The sequence below is a fragment of the Mastigoproctus giganteus genome, chromosome 4 (assembly GCF_048544385.1).
Source record: "Mastigoproctus giganteus isolate SK-2022 chromosome 4, ASM4854438v1, whole genome shotgun sequence".
Taxonomy (NCBI): Eukaryota; Metazoa; Arthropoda; class Arachnida; order Uropygi; family Thelyphonidae; genus Mastigoproctus; species Mastigoproctus giganteus.
Genome location: NC_143578.1, coordinates 163445108 through 163462226, shown reverse-complemented (window position 1 = coordinate 163462226; position 17119 = coordinate 163445108). Strand labels below are relative to the sequence as shown.

At 35.1% G+C, this 17119-nt stretch overlaps 1 protein-coding gene across 3 annotated transcripts in view; it reads left to right on the top strand.

Annotated features, from left to right (window-relative positions):
• Positions 1-17119, top strand: part of LOC150087158 (RNA-binding protein Ro60) — a 164579-nt gene that overhangs the window by 77940 nt on the left and 69520 nt on the right. The gene's annotated exons all lie outside the window — the stretch shown is intronic.

The following is a 17119-nucleotide window of genomic DNA, read 5'->3' as shown; positions in this document are numbered from 1 at the left end:
CTTCTGATTCTTCTGTGCACTAAACTATTAGACAACTTAATCGTGATTATTTTTCTCTTTCTAATATAGAATCTTGGACTGGATAGCTGAAAGCTATCCAGTCTAAGATTCTTCCTCGTGATGTCACAAGATTCCTTGTGACATCACGAGGAAGCTTCATCACTGAATAAGAGCTACTCCATTTATATGGCTGTGGCAGGTTTAGTAGATCGGCAGTTTAAATCCCAAGCCCAGATAAATGGTGAGGGTTTGATGTCAGGAAAGGCATCTGGTCGTAAAAACTATGCCAGAACCAATAGATGTGTTCTGGTTAAGAAGTTAATCCAACTAGAGGAGATTCATGAAAGCAAATTCCCTGGAGTTGACCTTATAGGAAACAGCTTCATAAAGCATTTACATCAACTCAGACATGGCACTCCACTGCAACTTTACAACAAATGTCTCCCCCCCCCCCACCTACCTCTATTTTCTCCATGCAGTGGAAATTTGCAATCATGAAACTTATCCATAAACATGACAAGCCTCCTATTGGTCTCCTTTGGATTCTATTGAATGTTAATAATTTGCGAAAATTTAATCTATCTTTCCTATCATTTGAACTTATAAGACAGATATAAAATACAATATAAAAATGCATTATCTTTAATACTAATTTAAACAACAATTAGTAAAATATAAAGGCAGAAGTTTGAAATTCATTTCGTGGTGGCGCTTACAGCTGGTGCCACCAGCTGTATGCTTGCTAAATTAGTGCGCTATTAAAATTAATTAATAAAGAAGGTTTTCAGGAGTGTTGCTCAAAAAAGAAGTTATATTTTAAATAAAATAAGTGTGGGTTAGTGATAGGTTAAGATTTGGGACCTAAAGGTGGTTTTATTTTTTGGACTGTAAACTTTTTTAAAATGGCTATCATTATTATGTTCGGACATAGGGAAACATATGAAATTTCAAGGTCATTAAATTTTTAAGGAACTATAATCAGTCACTGGGAATTCTTAGTAGAATAGTTGTGCTACCTGATAGCTTTGATGTAGAAGTTTTCATGATACCAAATAGTATTTAAAAATACTCACATGTTGCTGAGTTATACATTATTGGTATTTTCAAGGTCACAGTAATTCTACAGAGTCAGCCATTTAGATGTTTTCAGGAGATAAAAGAACTACAGCAGTGCCACCTGCTTGTTCATGGTGACTAGAAATTCGGCATAAATTGCGTAAAATTATTAAATTGTGGCATCACGAGGAAGCTTCATCACTGAATAAGAGCTACTCCATTTATATGGCTGCGGCAGGTTTAGTAGATCGGCAGCTTAAATCCCAAGCCCGAATAAATGGGAGGGTTTGATGTCAGGAAGGGCATCTGGTCGTAAAAACTATGCCAAAACCAATAGACGTGTTCTGGTTAAGATAGTAATCCAACTAGAGGAGAAGAAGAGGATGTAAAGTGTGAATTGGGAACATTGAATGCCGACCCCATATAACATGGGAAAAGGCAAAGAAGAAGAACTTATAAGACAGATATACTATATTTTGTTAAGAATGAAACAGTGATCACATATGTTATAGAGAATGCTATAAATAATGTTGTTTAAATGTTATGAATTTTTGTTATCTACAATGTGGTTTTGTTTAAGTATAGGTATGATTTTTGTATTTAGATATTAAGTTTTCCTTTGTTCCCAATGTTGTTCCTGTGAAATTTGAATGTATGAATGTTTTGCATAAAGCAGACTATCATATGCAAGTGACCACTAGAGGTGTTGATTAACAGAGTAAAATAGAGTTGGGGAAGGTGTGTGTGTGTGTGTGTGTGTGTGTGTGTGTGTGTGTGTGTTTAATGGAAAAAGTTTAAAAGTTTTGTGTATATAACTTAATACTAAGTGGTAACAAGTTTGTATAAATTGCTTCTTCTGGATTAAATAAATTGTGTATACCAGTAAAATTTTATGAAGGACTTGCCATCAGTAATTTTGAATTAAATTTGCATTCTTCCAAATTAATTGAAATTATTTGCATTCTTCCCATGAAATATTTCCAACATAGTTTATTTGGAGACATGGAATGTTTTCTTGTCTTTTCTGATAATCTCTCTCATGCGAATACATGTTTTTCAAATTATTCTGTGGAAGTACAGGTAGGAGAAAAAAAATTATGAGAACATTCAAATAGAATTTTGCTACATTTGGTAACCTGTTGTTTGAATGCAGAATTTTTTCATTTATAGAATGTGATATTAGATCATCAGTCTTGGCTATTGATATAGGCATATTTAGATACCAATTTGTATTGTTATTAAGTATTATGTTGTAAAATTCTCATTTATGCATATTTTTGTGAAAATATACATTTAATTATATTATCAGAGAGTTGTTTGGTGATCACTTACTAGGATAACCTTACTTGACTGAAGAGGACAGTTTCAAATTAAGAAATACCTTTTCTTCTAGGGTTGAAGTTAAAAGGGAAACATTTGGGAAAAGAAATTTCCCAGCTTGCTGCATATTGTTTAGTGGAATTCTTAAAGGCTCTTCAATCCTGCCCTTCAGTCAGTACTGAAGAGCTTGAGTGATTAGATGTGGCTTTGCACTATTAAGAGTTGAAAAGTCTGGATCTGTATTTGTTCTGGGTTCTGCATCTTCTGGAGGCCTTAGAGCAGAAAGTATGTTGGGATACTTCATGGCCCAGAAATATTCTCCATGCAAAAGTACCAAGCTTTCTCAAGGTTCCTGCCACATAACTGGAACGGCAAAAGGCATCAATTTATGACTACATCTAAGCCAGCCTGTTAATGTTCTTGAACATGAAGTACAGGAAATCTTTGGAGCCCATACTTCATCTTGATCTCTGACCTTACATCCAAAATAGTGCATAGGCTTTTCTCACAAGTTGTGACAGTGGCTTCTGCTGCAATTTTAATGCCTCTTCTCTGCAAATGTAGCAAAAGCTATCAGGCTTATTTCGGCAAGAAGTTTGTTTACTAACACTAATTCACTAAAACACTTGTGCACTTTGTTCACCACTTGCTCTCTGAAACACACTACACTTTTTGAAATAAGAAAATGCTTGATAAGTGCAGAACCTACTCATATATATACCCAATGATGAGCTGTGAATATTTTAACAATGGGCTTGCAGGGAAATAACAATGCTTGCAGTTTTAACAATGGGCTTGCAGGGAAATATAATAGATACATTTTTTTCATAAAAAAAAGTTTAATATTGCAAATAAAAAAAATAACAAAATATTTCCCATATCACAAGTAACAAAAAACTGTCACAAAATATTCTAGAATATAAAAACAAATATTACATAAAATAATAAACTATTCTAGAAAAGGTACACAAAAAATCAATTTCATGAAAAAAATTATTACACAAATATTCAAGAAAAATTGATTCAAAAAATTGCCATATATTTGTTGTTGATCTGCTTTGCCCAATAGCTGAGCGATGATTATGGAGGAAAGATTTGACATAATTATCTGGATCAAATTGAAACAATGGTTTTCCAATTAGATTTATGGTCATGTTCTTTTTATTGTTACAATATTATTTGTTATGTTACAATATTATCGCAAAAGCTCGCTTAGCTTCAGCACTGCTAATTGCATTGGTTTCAAGGCTATTTCTGGCTTTTTTAATTGGATTTCACTCTATTTTAAAAATAAACTGTCTTCAACAAAATCTTTAAAATCATTAATTTTTTTTTTATATTTTATTAGAAAACTTAAATTTCTTATTCATTTTCTATCCTCTTGCCATGGAGACGAAAGTTCTTCCATATTGCACGTTTCCGGGTAGCGCATATTTAATTTCTTTCGATTTCTCATCACCAGTGATATCATTTTTTTTATTTAATTTAAAATTACTTTGTTGCATAAATAATTTATCCTTTAAGGATAAAGCAGTGCAGTTTAATCACTTGTCATGAGGTAATGTTTTTTAAATGGGTTCTTACTTTCGATTTTGATTCCATCACATTCTTTCAACTTCAACTTGCTCTCAATTTTAGCTTCATAATTTCCTTTAGAATTTTTCAAATCATTAATAGCATTGATAGTTCGAATAATTAATTTATCTGCTTTTACTATAGTGATACTGTGACTTTGTAAAACTTCTGATAGGTAAGAGGCATCCTGCAGGATGTTGATCATTAGTGTTAAATAGTTAAGAAATTCCAGATTTAAAAGTCAGGTTTAATAATCCTGAATATTTAACTTCTGATTCAAAATGTTTGCACAAAGCGGGATAATTCCTCCACACTGCAATTGCTGTCCTCATGATACAAGCTGCCCATTGTGGCCAGAACACATGACCGATCGTTATAATTTCCACATCAAGTTCTTTAGCAGTCATCCTTAAATCATGCTTGTTTTTTGGAGATTGGTGATATAATGCATACAGTTTATCTAGAGATATTTTAAAATGATTCACTTCTCTTATATTTTTTATAGAATCATCTAATACTAATTTCAAACGATGAGCCAGGCAATGCCAAATAACGATGTTTGGAAATTTTTGTAAAAGTCTGGTTGAAACACTGGACTTTTTCCCCAGCTATTACACTATCACCATCGGAACAAAATTCAGTAAGATTTTATTTTAAATATTTTTCAGAAAACCATAGCTATTTAGAGCTGTAATTACGCTAACATGTATGCATTCAGTAGTTGTCTTTTCTAGTTCAATAAGATCTATAAAAATCATACATGGCCCAGCAAGTTCAACACATAGGTAAAAAATTAAGACACTTTGTTTGGATAATGTTGTCAACTCATCAATTATTATGTAGATTTTGGCATTCTTTTGTATTTTTTTAGTAAAGATTTCAGTTAGTCAGCTGGCTGATTCCTTTTTACGAGATTATACACTGAATTAAAAATTTTGGCAGTTTGAATTTCTTTATCATTCAATTTGTCAGTGACATTTGGAAGCACATGCCTTTATGATTCTTCGTTTGTTTTTAAGAATTTTTTTTTTTTATGTGCTACTGACTCATTGTGAATGGATAGTTTTTTGCATAAAAATGCCTGTCTACTATTTTCATTCTTTCCATTCAGCTCTACATTAATTTCCATCCATTCTTTTGAACCACAATGTTTTTCTTGTTCAACACCCAAGTTTTTATATTTAGCACAAATAGAACAACAACCTAACTTTACATTTTGGATGTATAACCATTTGTATTGAATTTTAAAAAAATTGCTTGTTTCTCATTCTAACTATTGGGAAGTTGCTGTTCCACTTCATAACTAACACACCGATCGTTTATAATATCCTCATTATCAACTTTTGTATTCATAGAATTATTTGACGAAATAACTTCACCATGAACTTTCTCCATTACACTGGCAGAATCCGTAGAACAGATTTATTTTATTTTTTGTCTTTTCCAAAAAAAATTAATAAATAAATTGGATTGTCTTTTCATCGCTAATAAATTTAAAAAAGCGCTTTAAAAATTATATGCATAGATTTTGATAAATACTTGATAACGAGCAATACACGATACACTTCTCCCTTCTGCAGAAACTCAACTGATTACTTTCTCTGTTGCATCTACCCTCATACACAAATTGGCTTATCTCACTTGAACACTTATCCCTACCATGTGGCAAGACAAAAGACTACTGTTTGGTGAATCAGTGAATTCTGTAAAATCTGCACTCTAAATGAATGTAGCTGACAAATACAAGACAACCATGATTATGCCACGTAATCATAATAATTGAATTCAGGATTTAATTTGTAAAATAAATGATTGTTTCAACAATGGCCTTGCAAATTTTCAAAAAAAATAACAGTGGGCTCTTGTGAGTCCACTATAGCTCTCTACTGTATATACCAGTAGAGAAGTTTCTAGAAAGCTCACAATGTTTCTAGAGAACTTAGTCAAAGGTTCTAATATACTAGAAAATAGAACCTTTGACCATCTGCACGTACCAATATTCTAGAATGTTCTGTAGCATTCTTTGAATGTTGTACAAAACTCCCAAATGCTCTAGAAAGCTCTTGGATGTTCTAGAAAAAAAAAAAAAAAAAACAGATAAAATGGATGGAAAAAGATGATTAAACCAACTACAAGTCTTAGTTTTCGGTCATTAACCTAGGATATTTGAAAACTGAGGATGATGACTACTTTTTAAGCACATATCTGAGTTTTTGAACATATTTCCTACATGAATCTCAATTATTTCAGGGAGGAAATTGATGCCGACTGGTGTTAATTGCCACACAGTTTCAAATGTATAGAACATGCGTAGAAGTATACAAGTTATGTAACATAGTTACTAATTTACATAACTTATGTAAAAATCATTAGCACTTAGCATGTTTCTATTCACACAGAATCTGGAAACAAATGACAGAGGATTGCCTTGTAAGAGTCTTTCTGGAATATGGTTATTTACTGAAAATAATTAGTTACTCTGGGTTTGAAGCTACAACTGTATGTCTAGAGAAATAACTATCTGGATTTCTTACAGCTGTATTTTTTGGGTGGCTCTTTACGATTGGTAATATAAGAAGTAACTGGATCAGTTTAATAGTCTTTTGCTCTGAGTAATTGCAATTTTCAGCTGTTTTTCTGAGAGCTATTTCATCATTATGCCAGACCTGCAGCTCTAGCCTTCACTCAGTTTTTTTTTTTTTTTTTTTTTTGTTAGTTGTTGGCACATTGGCTTCTGTGGCCATAATGCACCTCCCAAGGTTTTTGCACTACTCTGATCCAAGCCTGAGGTGGGATTTGAACCCACGACCTTTGGGTTTCCAGGCAGGCACTTTACCCACCCGGCTAGCCTGGTCGGCCCTTTACTCACTGTCTAAAAACTTACTAATAACCTTATTATTGAGATGTGTAGTTCACTCATTGTAATTCAGATGTTCAGATTTTGCTGCATCTTTTTTCTATAGATATTTTGTGAGCACTGCTTCTTTACAGTTGCTCTAATTCACCTCTTTTTTTTTTTTTTTTTTTTTTTCTAAACCAGCAAACATTAGCCAGATAGCACCATTCACAATTCAACTGCAGACTTTGTCTTCATTTATTCCCAATTTACTAAATTTGTTAATGGCCAGAAGTCATTACAGAATAAAAAAGCAAATTTAGTCACAAGAGTAATATTAAACTGATATAACACTGGACATGTAAGTTGATGCGCATCCACAAATTCGGAATGCCTTTTAAGTTTAGAATGCATAAGCCAGGTACTGCATGGATTTTGTCTGTTCATAAGTTTTCTCTGTAGTGGTTTTGAAGCAGTCTTGCTTTTTTGGCTGTAAAATGCTGTTTGTATTTTAACACATTCTTTTAGCAAAATTTGATAACTTGGTTGCTGCAGTTTTTATTAGAAATTTAAAAAAATTCTGATTTTAAGAATTGCTTCGTTGTCTCAATTTATAATTGAGAAGCAAAAGAATATGGTTTATTCTAAAAGCCTAAGTAACTAATCTGTTATTATTGAGATTGTGTGTGAGGGAGTTTTGAGAGTGAGTATTTATATCTAATGTAATTGTTGAATAGCATACTAGCATATAGGCTGATTGAGCTAGATAATCATCATTCAAATCTGTTTTATCCAGTGGGTGTATAGGATCACTAGGACTGTAAAAATGGCCCTGGATTAGCAGCATTGTAGTCATTATTTTCCTCCATGCTGGCCTGTTTCCTGGTAAAGGTTTAGACCCTTTTCCTTCAATGGCATTACATCATTGCCTAATTTTCCCTTTTCAGATATCTGTTTAACCAATCTCCCTTCTCCTGTTTTTTTTATATACCATAGTTTTCTTCAATTGCCTTTGACTGGATATTTGTTATCATAGTTTTCATATCATAGTTTTCTTCAATTATCATAGTTTTCTTCAATTGCCTTTGACTGGATATTTGTTACCCCAATATTTTTCTTATTTTTTCATTTGTAATGTGTCCTTGACATTACTTCCATCTGTTCCACTTATTTATTATTTATTTTTTTATTAAAACTCTCATTCTGAAGATTAACATTTGATAAATTCCATTATTTCCCTTTAGTCCCATAGGATAAATTAAATAAGCTTAAAAACTGTGTTATAAAAAGCTAATTATGACTTTTGGTTAATTTCTCTTTTGCTCCAAATGAAATTAATTGTCTTCTTGCACTTCTTCTTTACTTGTTTTTATGTCTGATCTTCCATCTTCACTGGTGCCTCTGTAGCCAGGTGAGCAGGAGCAGCAGTGCGTAGCACACGCTTCTTGATTAGACCAGGGTTCGAGCCCGTGACCACCAAATACGGAGGATGCGGAAAGGTAAGGGAATGACCACTGCATATCCCCGGAGCAATATGGCCTTAGTTGCTAATGCTCCTAAAAACCCAATTAACAAACAAACAACAAACCATCTTCATTAAAGACTTTCCTAGATCAGAAATTTACTAACTGGCTTCAATTTTTGGTTATTATTTAGTTCACACCAAAAATTGTGATCAGATGTGGAGATCCCCCATCAAAATTTTTACTGTGAATCTCTGACATTTCTGTAAAATTTGCTATTCATGAACTCTTCAGGACCATTAAACGTCATCCCCCCCCCTTGAAAACTACTCAGTAGTATGTGTAATTAATTTTCATGCCAAATTGTCTACAACTTACATCTAATTTATTTAGAGATTCTTGAAGATTTAGCAGTACAGTATCATCTTCATATAATCCAATTTTTGTCTTTCTCATGAAACTTTGTAAGTCATTTACATTATTTTATTAATTGGGCTATGTGAATTACAGTTCTACCTCCTTAAGACAACCACCTTATGTTCTGACAGAAATCAGTCTTATAGGAAGAAAGGAAGTATTTCTATATTTTCCTTCAAGTAATTGATTTTACTATAGGATTACAAACATTGGAGTTAAATAATGTACAGAAATTTTTATTTAAATATTATCAGCAGTGAGTAAGGAGTCAGTTAATATTGTCAACAATTACTATTTATTTATGCAGCTGCACTTATAACATTAAAAAGTGATTGGAATAATTTAAGGACATTGATTAAAATATTTTAAAATCATGTTTTGTCTGAGAGCACTTTTGCCTTAATTTATTTGTTTTATGAACCTATCTCTTATACTTGAAATAATAAATTTAATGTTTCATTTCCTAATTCCATTGTTGTTAATCTGTCAATAGTACTTAAACTTTCACTCAGTGGTGTTACTGTTTCATTCCTTGCATCATTATCACTACACTTGTCCTTCTTTACTGCTATTTGGTTCTGTGCGTTGGCAGTTAAAGTCCTCCCCCCCCCCAATTTCCAATTTTCAAGATCATTATCACATATCGGTACATCATTCTTGAAAGTTAAATTTACATGAAAATTTGCCACTTCTCCTAGCGTCACTAATTTCTTTTTCAGGGCTGATGTATTTCCCATATTAAATCCACAGTTTTCAAAACACTTTTTGATACTCTCTTTTGAAACTGCTTGCCACACCTTGATATATTCAGTGACATCAGAGAGATTAATTGGTTTCTCAGTTCTAAATTTTTCGCTGAGTCAGTTTTTGCCAATAATGTCAAAAATCTGTTTCCTTTAATGTTAAACATTTGAATGATGCCATGGCCCAAAGGTTGTAGAATGCTTGAAGTATTAGCCAGTATAAATGCCAACTGAACATTTAACAGTACGATATTTTGTGAATGGCATGTTGCATTATCTAAGAAAACTAACACTTTTCAATTTTCCCTTTTCTTAATCTCATTAGTTTTCTATCCTCAGAGTGAAAATTTTATTACTCATCCGATTATTTTTATTTGTATGCCATTCAACCCTGAGTTTGGACATTTTTTAATTTTTTTTTGAAGTAACACATCCTCAGTATACTGATTATAATCAATGGTTTTTCTTTCTCACCTAGTGTTTCTGCCCAACAAAATTGTTCGCAATAAATCCAGCTCTAGAGATAACTTGAATAACTATCATATCAAGCAATCTCTGGTATATATACAGACTCCTTAAGTGCAATTACTGCTATTCAATCTACCTTTCCCCTCTCTCAGCCCATTCTTAAAGAGATGATCCGATCTAAATTATGTCACTAACAAAGGGCCAACCAGAAGGTTACCTTCTGCTGGATCCCCAGTTGTGTTGGCATCCCAGGTAACGAACGAACAGATGACGCATAAACATCCTGACACTGGATCTTTCTGTCAACTGGAAGTGCCCTATACTGACTACAAATCCATCATTAAAACAACATGTAGGAAACAATGTTCTCAACTCTGGCAAACCGAAGTCAATAATAAACTGCTGCATGTGAAAATAGAGCCACAGCTGTGGGTGTCTAGTTTCAGGAGAAGCAGGCAAGAAGTGATTCTGACAAGACTCTGCATCAGTCATTTCCATCCAACTCATCTGCATTTGCTTATGGAAGAGAACTGTCCTTAGTATTTCTTTTGCCAGTTGCAGCTAACAATAAAGCGTATTCTCATTGAATGTCCTCAACAATCAACTGTCTAAAAATCCAGCTTTAGCTCCCCTATCCAACTTAGGAACCCTTAACTTTATCACATTCTTGACAACGATGCAAAAAATCTCTCAGATATGCCAGACAAGCTGTACTTGCTACCTGGGAGTCTAAAACGCTGATGGAACTGATATTCGGGTGACACTCAAGTCAAGTGGACCCAATTTCGGCGAAGTCCGGACGGTCTGTGACAGCCAAATCCTCTGCTTGCACCTTCACGATGGTGGGACTGTTAGTAATCCTGGGTATAACCCCCATGCACAAGTACATGGTGGGTGACCACCCAGGTGTGAACCAATGTAAGCAGGGGTCGAGGTGTGGCACCCACACCACATGGAGGAACGCCGCTCCTCTATGTTACCAGGCAGTACTAGGTGGAAGATGACTCTCATCAACTGGTGAAATACCACACAAAAAATGTAAACCCCTGGCTTTTTGGCCGTGAAGGGCATTAAAGATTATCTTTCTCTCTCTCTCTCACTTTGCTTATTGGAGGCTTGAAGTGGTGGAACCCACGTTTAGTCTCTAGAGCTAAGTTCCAGTCAACCCTTCCCTATCTCTTCCATCATGCAGTGTGATTGATGACTCTTGAGGTTATGATGAACGTCGTGGCGAGATCCAATATTCCTTACATTTCGAGGGTACAGCTCTAAAACGGTTTTCGCAGGCCGGCCACTAGTTAGTACACTGGACCGGACCTATTGGTAACTCTCTAGGAGGCTTCCAGATCAGCTAGTGTATAATCTTGCTACCTCTACTCTGCCAGATAGTGACTGGAGGGAGTCCAAGTAGTGTGTATGCGGGGAGCATTGTTGAGGCCACGTTATGTCAAGGATCTGGGTATATTCTTACCACATGTATGCCATATCCAAAAATTTCATTACTTCATACAGCATGTCCCACCCACTTTTTTTTACTATTGAATACACCATGAATTGTCAAACTAATAGAGCAAGCTTATCTGCGAAAAGATCTAAACCTCACAAGGACTTCCTAATTCATTTCACAAATATACGTGGTCTCAATTCTAATCTCAACAATGTCCATTTCCACTTGCAGTCTGCCAAACCTCATGTACTTTTTCTGACAGAATCTCAGTTATCGGTTGATTCAACTACTGCTCATCTCAGATGCCCAAATTATTCGCTGTATGATTCCTTTCGCCTCAAAGGTGGTACTTGTGCATATGTCCATTCTGATATTCCCTGTCAGAGACTTGGCAATTTGGAATCTCCTCTCTTTGATCTTCTCTGGCTTAAAATCTCTCTACCTCATTGTGTCAAATTCATCTGTTGTCTCTACCGTTCTCCCAACTCGACTAATCACTTGGAGCTCTTTGACTTCCTCTCGTTGCAACTTGACTTTCTCCAGTCCAACTCTCCTAACAGTGAGGTAATTTTCCTTGGTGATTTTAATGTTCACAACCCCAGCTGGCTTCCGTTTTCTACTCACACCGACCCAGCAGGTCGAGATGCTGAGGCTTTTGCAATTACTAATGACCTAGCACAGATTGTTCATTTACCTACAAGAATACCGGACAATCCTAATCATACAGCCAATACGCTTGATCTTTTTCTCACAAACAACCCTTTTAAGTACACGGTCGAAGTGAGAGCTCCTTAAGGCACTTCAGATCACAACTTGGTGATTGTCTCTTCTCCAATGGAACCTTTATCTCATGGCTATTCCCAACCTCGTGTTGTTTGGCATTACATGAATGCAAAATGGGATGACCTGCGAGACTTCTTTTCTTCTTTTCCTTGGTCAGATTACTGTTTCAAAAGTTCTGATGTCAACGTTTGTTCAGATCGTGTCAGTAAAATTATTCTTGCAGGAATGGAATCCTTCATCCCACACTCCACTTTAAAATCTCGTCCTTTATCTAAACCTTGGTTTTCCAATATATGTGCTAAGGCTGTCCAAGAGAAGAATGTTGCATATCGTAATTGGCTTGTTTCTAATTCTTCAGTTTCATTTTCTGCCTACACCAAAGCTCGCAACAATTGTAAAGCAGTTATTAATCAGTCTAAACTAGAGTTTGAACAGGCTAAGAGTAGAAAACTTGCTTCTTGCCCTAATGGTAGCCGAGCATTCTGGTCTCTTGCCAAAGCTATTGGCCGCAACTTTTGCCCATCTCTGCTCCCACCTCTGTCCAAACCAGATGGTTCTGTTGTCACTTCAGCCAAGGATAAAGCTGACCTGCTAGCATCCCATTTTTCTTCCAGCTCATGTATTAATGATCTTGGTAAAACACCTCCCACCATTCCCAACACACTCCATTCAATGCCTCCTGTGGTCTTCCGTCAAAAGGATATCAGAAGGATTTTGATGAATCTCGATGCTAAAAAAGCTCCAGGTCCTGATGGTATTTCTCCACTTGTTCTCAAAACCTGTGCTCCTGAACTTACTCCTATTCTTTGCCGCCTTTTTTAACTTTCTTATTCTAAAGGTGTTTTTCCATCTGCTTGGAAATTTGCTCATATCCAGCCAGTTCCTAAAAAGGGTGACAAATCCCTCCCATCCAATTATCGTCCCATTGCAATTACTTCTACTCTTTCTAAAGTAATGGAGAAATCAATTAACCGCCAAATCTTAAACTACCTAGAAACCTTCCGTCTGATCAACGATCACCAGTATGGATTCCGTCAGTGTTGATCCACTGGTGATATTCTGGCTTATGTTACCCATTTATGGACTAATTCAATGGAAAGGTTCGGTGAAACACAAGTAGTTGCTCTTGACATCTCAAAGGCTTTTGATCATGTTTGGCATAAAGGTCTTCTAAACAAGCTTCCATCTTATGGTTTGCCAACTGTTTTTAGTAATTGGTTATCCAGTTTTCTCTCTGATCGCTCACTGAGGGTGATGGTTGATGGCTCTCTGTCTTCTAACTTCTCCACTAATGCCGGTGTCCCCTAAGGTTCAGTTCTTTCCCCCACTCTTTTCCTCTTGTATATCAATGACCTTCTTCCATTGACTGGAAATCCTATCCATAGTTTTGCCGATGATAGCACATTGCATTCAACTTTCCATTTTGAGAAACCTTGTCCTGCTCAATCAGCTTCAACTTCTCGAAAATCTGCTACCAATTCCTTAAATGCCGATCTTCAGGTAATTCTCCAGTGGGGCAAAGACAACTTAGTTGATTTCAACCCTTCTGAAATTCAGTCTTGTCTTATATCTCACAAAAAGGATTCTTCTGCTCCTATGCTTATCTTTAGTGACACTCCAATTTCTAGGCAAAAGGATATATCTCTTTTGGGGATTACCCTGACTTCTAATCTCTCTTGGCACAAGCACATTACAAATATTGCTTCCTCTGCATCTAAAAAACTTGGTTTTCTCTTTCACTCTCGGCGTTACTTTTCTTCCAAACAGCTGCTCACTCTGTATAAATCGCAAATCCGCCCTGCCATGGAATATTGTTCCCACATCTGGGGTGGTGCCCCCAAAACCTCTCTCAGGCTTCTTGATTCCATTCAGAAGAGGGCACTTAGGTTAATTAATGATTCATCTCTAACAGAGTCTCTCCACTCGCTGTCTCACAGACGCACTGTTTCTGCTGCATGCCTCTTCTACAGATACTTCCATGGGCACTGTTCTTCTGAATTAGCTTCTATAATTCCCGCTCTCTCTTTCAAAACAGTCCGAACACGTGCCGCCACCAGCCAACATCCATTTACTGTCCAACTTCAAACCCACAGAACCAGCTTTTCATCTTCCTCATTTATTCATTCAACTGCCGTTTTCTGGAACAACCTTCCTTCATACGTATTTCCTGAAAATTACAATCTACAGAAGTTCAAGTCCAATGTCAACAAATATCTTCTTTTGTCTTCTCAATCTCCAACCCAAGCATGGTACTAAGTACTATAGGTTCTAATACCTCTCGTGTTTGTGGTTCACATAAAAAAAAAAAAAATCTTGAAGAAATGTTTAGCTATTTTGAAATGCATAAATTTTTATAATTGTCTCTGATCATAATAACATGTAGAATTAGTCATAAGTAAATCATCAACAGGTGCAATATGGCTCAAGAGGCCTTTGTGCCAAAACCCCTCTTTTTTTTTTTTTTTTTTTTTTTTTTTTAACAACAGCAACTCAACAAAATTGGGTCTGTTTCCCTTTCTTGAAACTGTTGCATTGAGATCCTTTTAAAACCAATCATTTTGTGGGCAAAGCATGATAAAAAAAAAAAGTGCAGTTTCATCTACATTGAAAATGTCTTTTGGTTCATACTTCTCAGTCAAATCTTATATTGAAATTCAGTTCTCAATTGTGCCTTGATTATTTGGCACACTTTCATCACAAACAGATTTGAACACAATATTCTTTAGATTACAAAACATTTGAAGCCACCCATTACTAGCTATGAAATTATCAGTGTTTAGTATCCTAGAAAAACACTTTGCTTTCTCTTTATTGATCCACTTATCAACAATTTCTTGCTTGAGCAGCATTGCACTACAAACAAGTCAAATTGTCAATCTCTTTAACAAGAGTTCTTGCAGAGATTTCTCTTATCATTGTCAAACTACTTATTTTTTATCACCTTATTTTTCAAAGTTACCAGGATTTGTCTTGTTGCAGTGGTATTTTTCAGCCAGTCTTCTCTGAGACATTATCCTTTAAGCATCTTCTGTTACTTTGATTTGTTTTTGTAACTTGAACATCCCCTTCCCCCCCCCTCCCCTCCAATCTCTGTTTGCTAACCTGGGGCTTATTCAAAACTGACACAAGTGAACTAGTGAAGGTCAGGTAAACTTTTGTGTAAGCAATTGGAGGTTGTATTGCCACCTGTAAACTTTTGTCCAGTGAATTAACTGAAATGTTATTTGTTTTTAAGTACAATTTATTTTTGTTTACTGTTTTATTTAATTTTTTAATGCTTTGTATATATTCAATGTATTTTTTAATGTATTTTTATTTTTAATGTTTTTTGTTTAACAAAAATTGTTTATTTGATTGAGAAGATTTCCTTAGAGCTCTCTTTCCTTTAGTAAAATACACTTATCTTCAGATTTATGCCTTGAAAGATGAGATGCAAATTTTTCGAAGTTTAGTCTGGTTATTAATTCTCATCGATAGTTGACAACATTTAAAAAAAATTTTTTTTGTACCAGACCTCCCAATGCTTTTGCTGTAATTTAAATATACTCCAAGTGAACAGAAACAGCAATTAATGCTGGTCCCCCAATACCTAGAAAAATCACTCATTATACCTCTAAACTAGTTTTTCATCAACTGAGTTCTGAGGATAGTCATGATTAGAAGAGATGTATTTTTTTTTTAACGTTTTTTGAAGAGAGAGAGAGAAAGAGTGTGTGTGTGTGTGTGTGTGTGTGTGTGTGTGTGTTAGGAAGTTGAGGGTTGCCTTAGAGAAAATAATTGCATAAATATGGTATTTTTTTTTTTTTTTGTGATTATTTGCTCATCTACAGCAGTGGTCACTTTAAGGAGGTGGTTGTTGGAAAAGGTTTTATTGTACATAAAGAAGTTTGGATAAGGTGCAACCTTACTGTACTCCAAGTTTAAACCTTTTTCAAGTGCTTCCTTCAATGCTCCAGTCTCCCAATGCCTTATTTGTCATTTTATATACCATTTTTATACTCCCCTTGGTGCCACATATTTCTAAAATGTGAAATGGGCATATTTTTGCTTTAAGTCCTTTCCCTTTTTATATACATGGTAGACCATCTCAGTTTACTGAGAAGATATGCTTTTTTTTTTTTTTTTGTAATAAACAGATCCTAAATGTAAATTCTTGTTATTTTTCCCTGACATTTTTATAATTTGTCATATTGCAAATACACTGGTCAAAACAATTAGGAGAATCAGACAGTCTATTGAACAATCTACTATATGGATATTTATTGTGGCCTTAATAATAGCGCACTTTTATGGAGTGACATGCAAATGTAAATTTTCAAGTTTTCTCCAACAAATACATGCTGAGAACTTGCAAATTCAGGTGTGCAATTGTTTTGTTAAATGCTCAGCTATGTTGCAATTGCATCTCATTTGTGAACTACAACTGCAAATGGCATTTGTTACTTCACTATGATGTGTGTTATCCTTTGTAGTTGTAGTTTACAAATGAGATGTATTTGCAACATGGCTGAGCATGTAACAAAACAATTGTACACCTGAATTTGCAAGTTCTCAGCATGTATTTGTTGGAGAAAAAAATGACAAATGACAGATGATGATCCTTGTTTATTTGGTAGCCATGTAGATGATTTCCTACTAACAGGTTACCCAACAAAGTGAGGAGTGGAAGTCTCCTGGTTAAATAGCTTGACACTTAAATAACAAAAAAAAAATCCTAAAAATAAGTTCTCTTCTTAGTGAAATATAAAAGTTCTAAGGAGCATATCTAAAATAGCATTTTGAATCACTGAATTTTATTCCAGCTAAATAGCAATATTCAGCTGTACACAAAAGTTTACAAAGGTTAAGAGCTAAGTATCTGCACTGCATTAAAAACTGGACTGAATTTGCAGTTCCTGGCTGCACAGGTGCAGGGCCCTGACTTTGTAGAAATATAGGCACAAAGAGTATGCAAGCCCTTGGTTTTAACTTAGTTCAGTTTTTTCCCCACCACGTATGACTTGTAAAACCA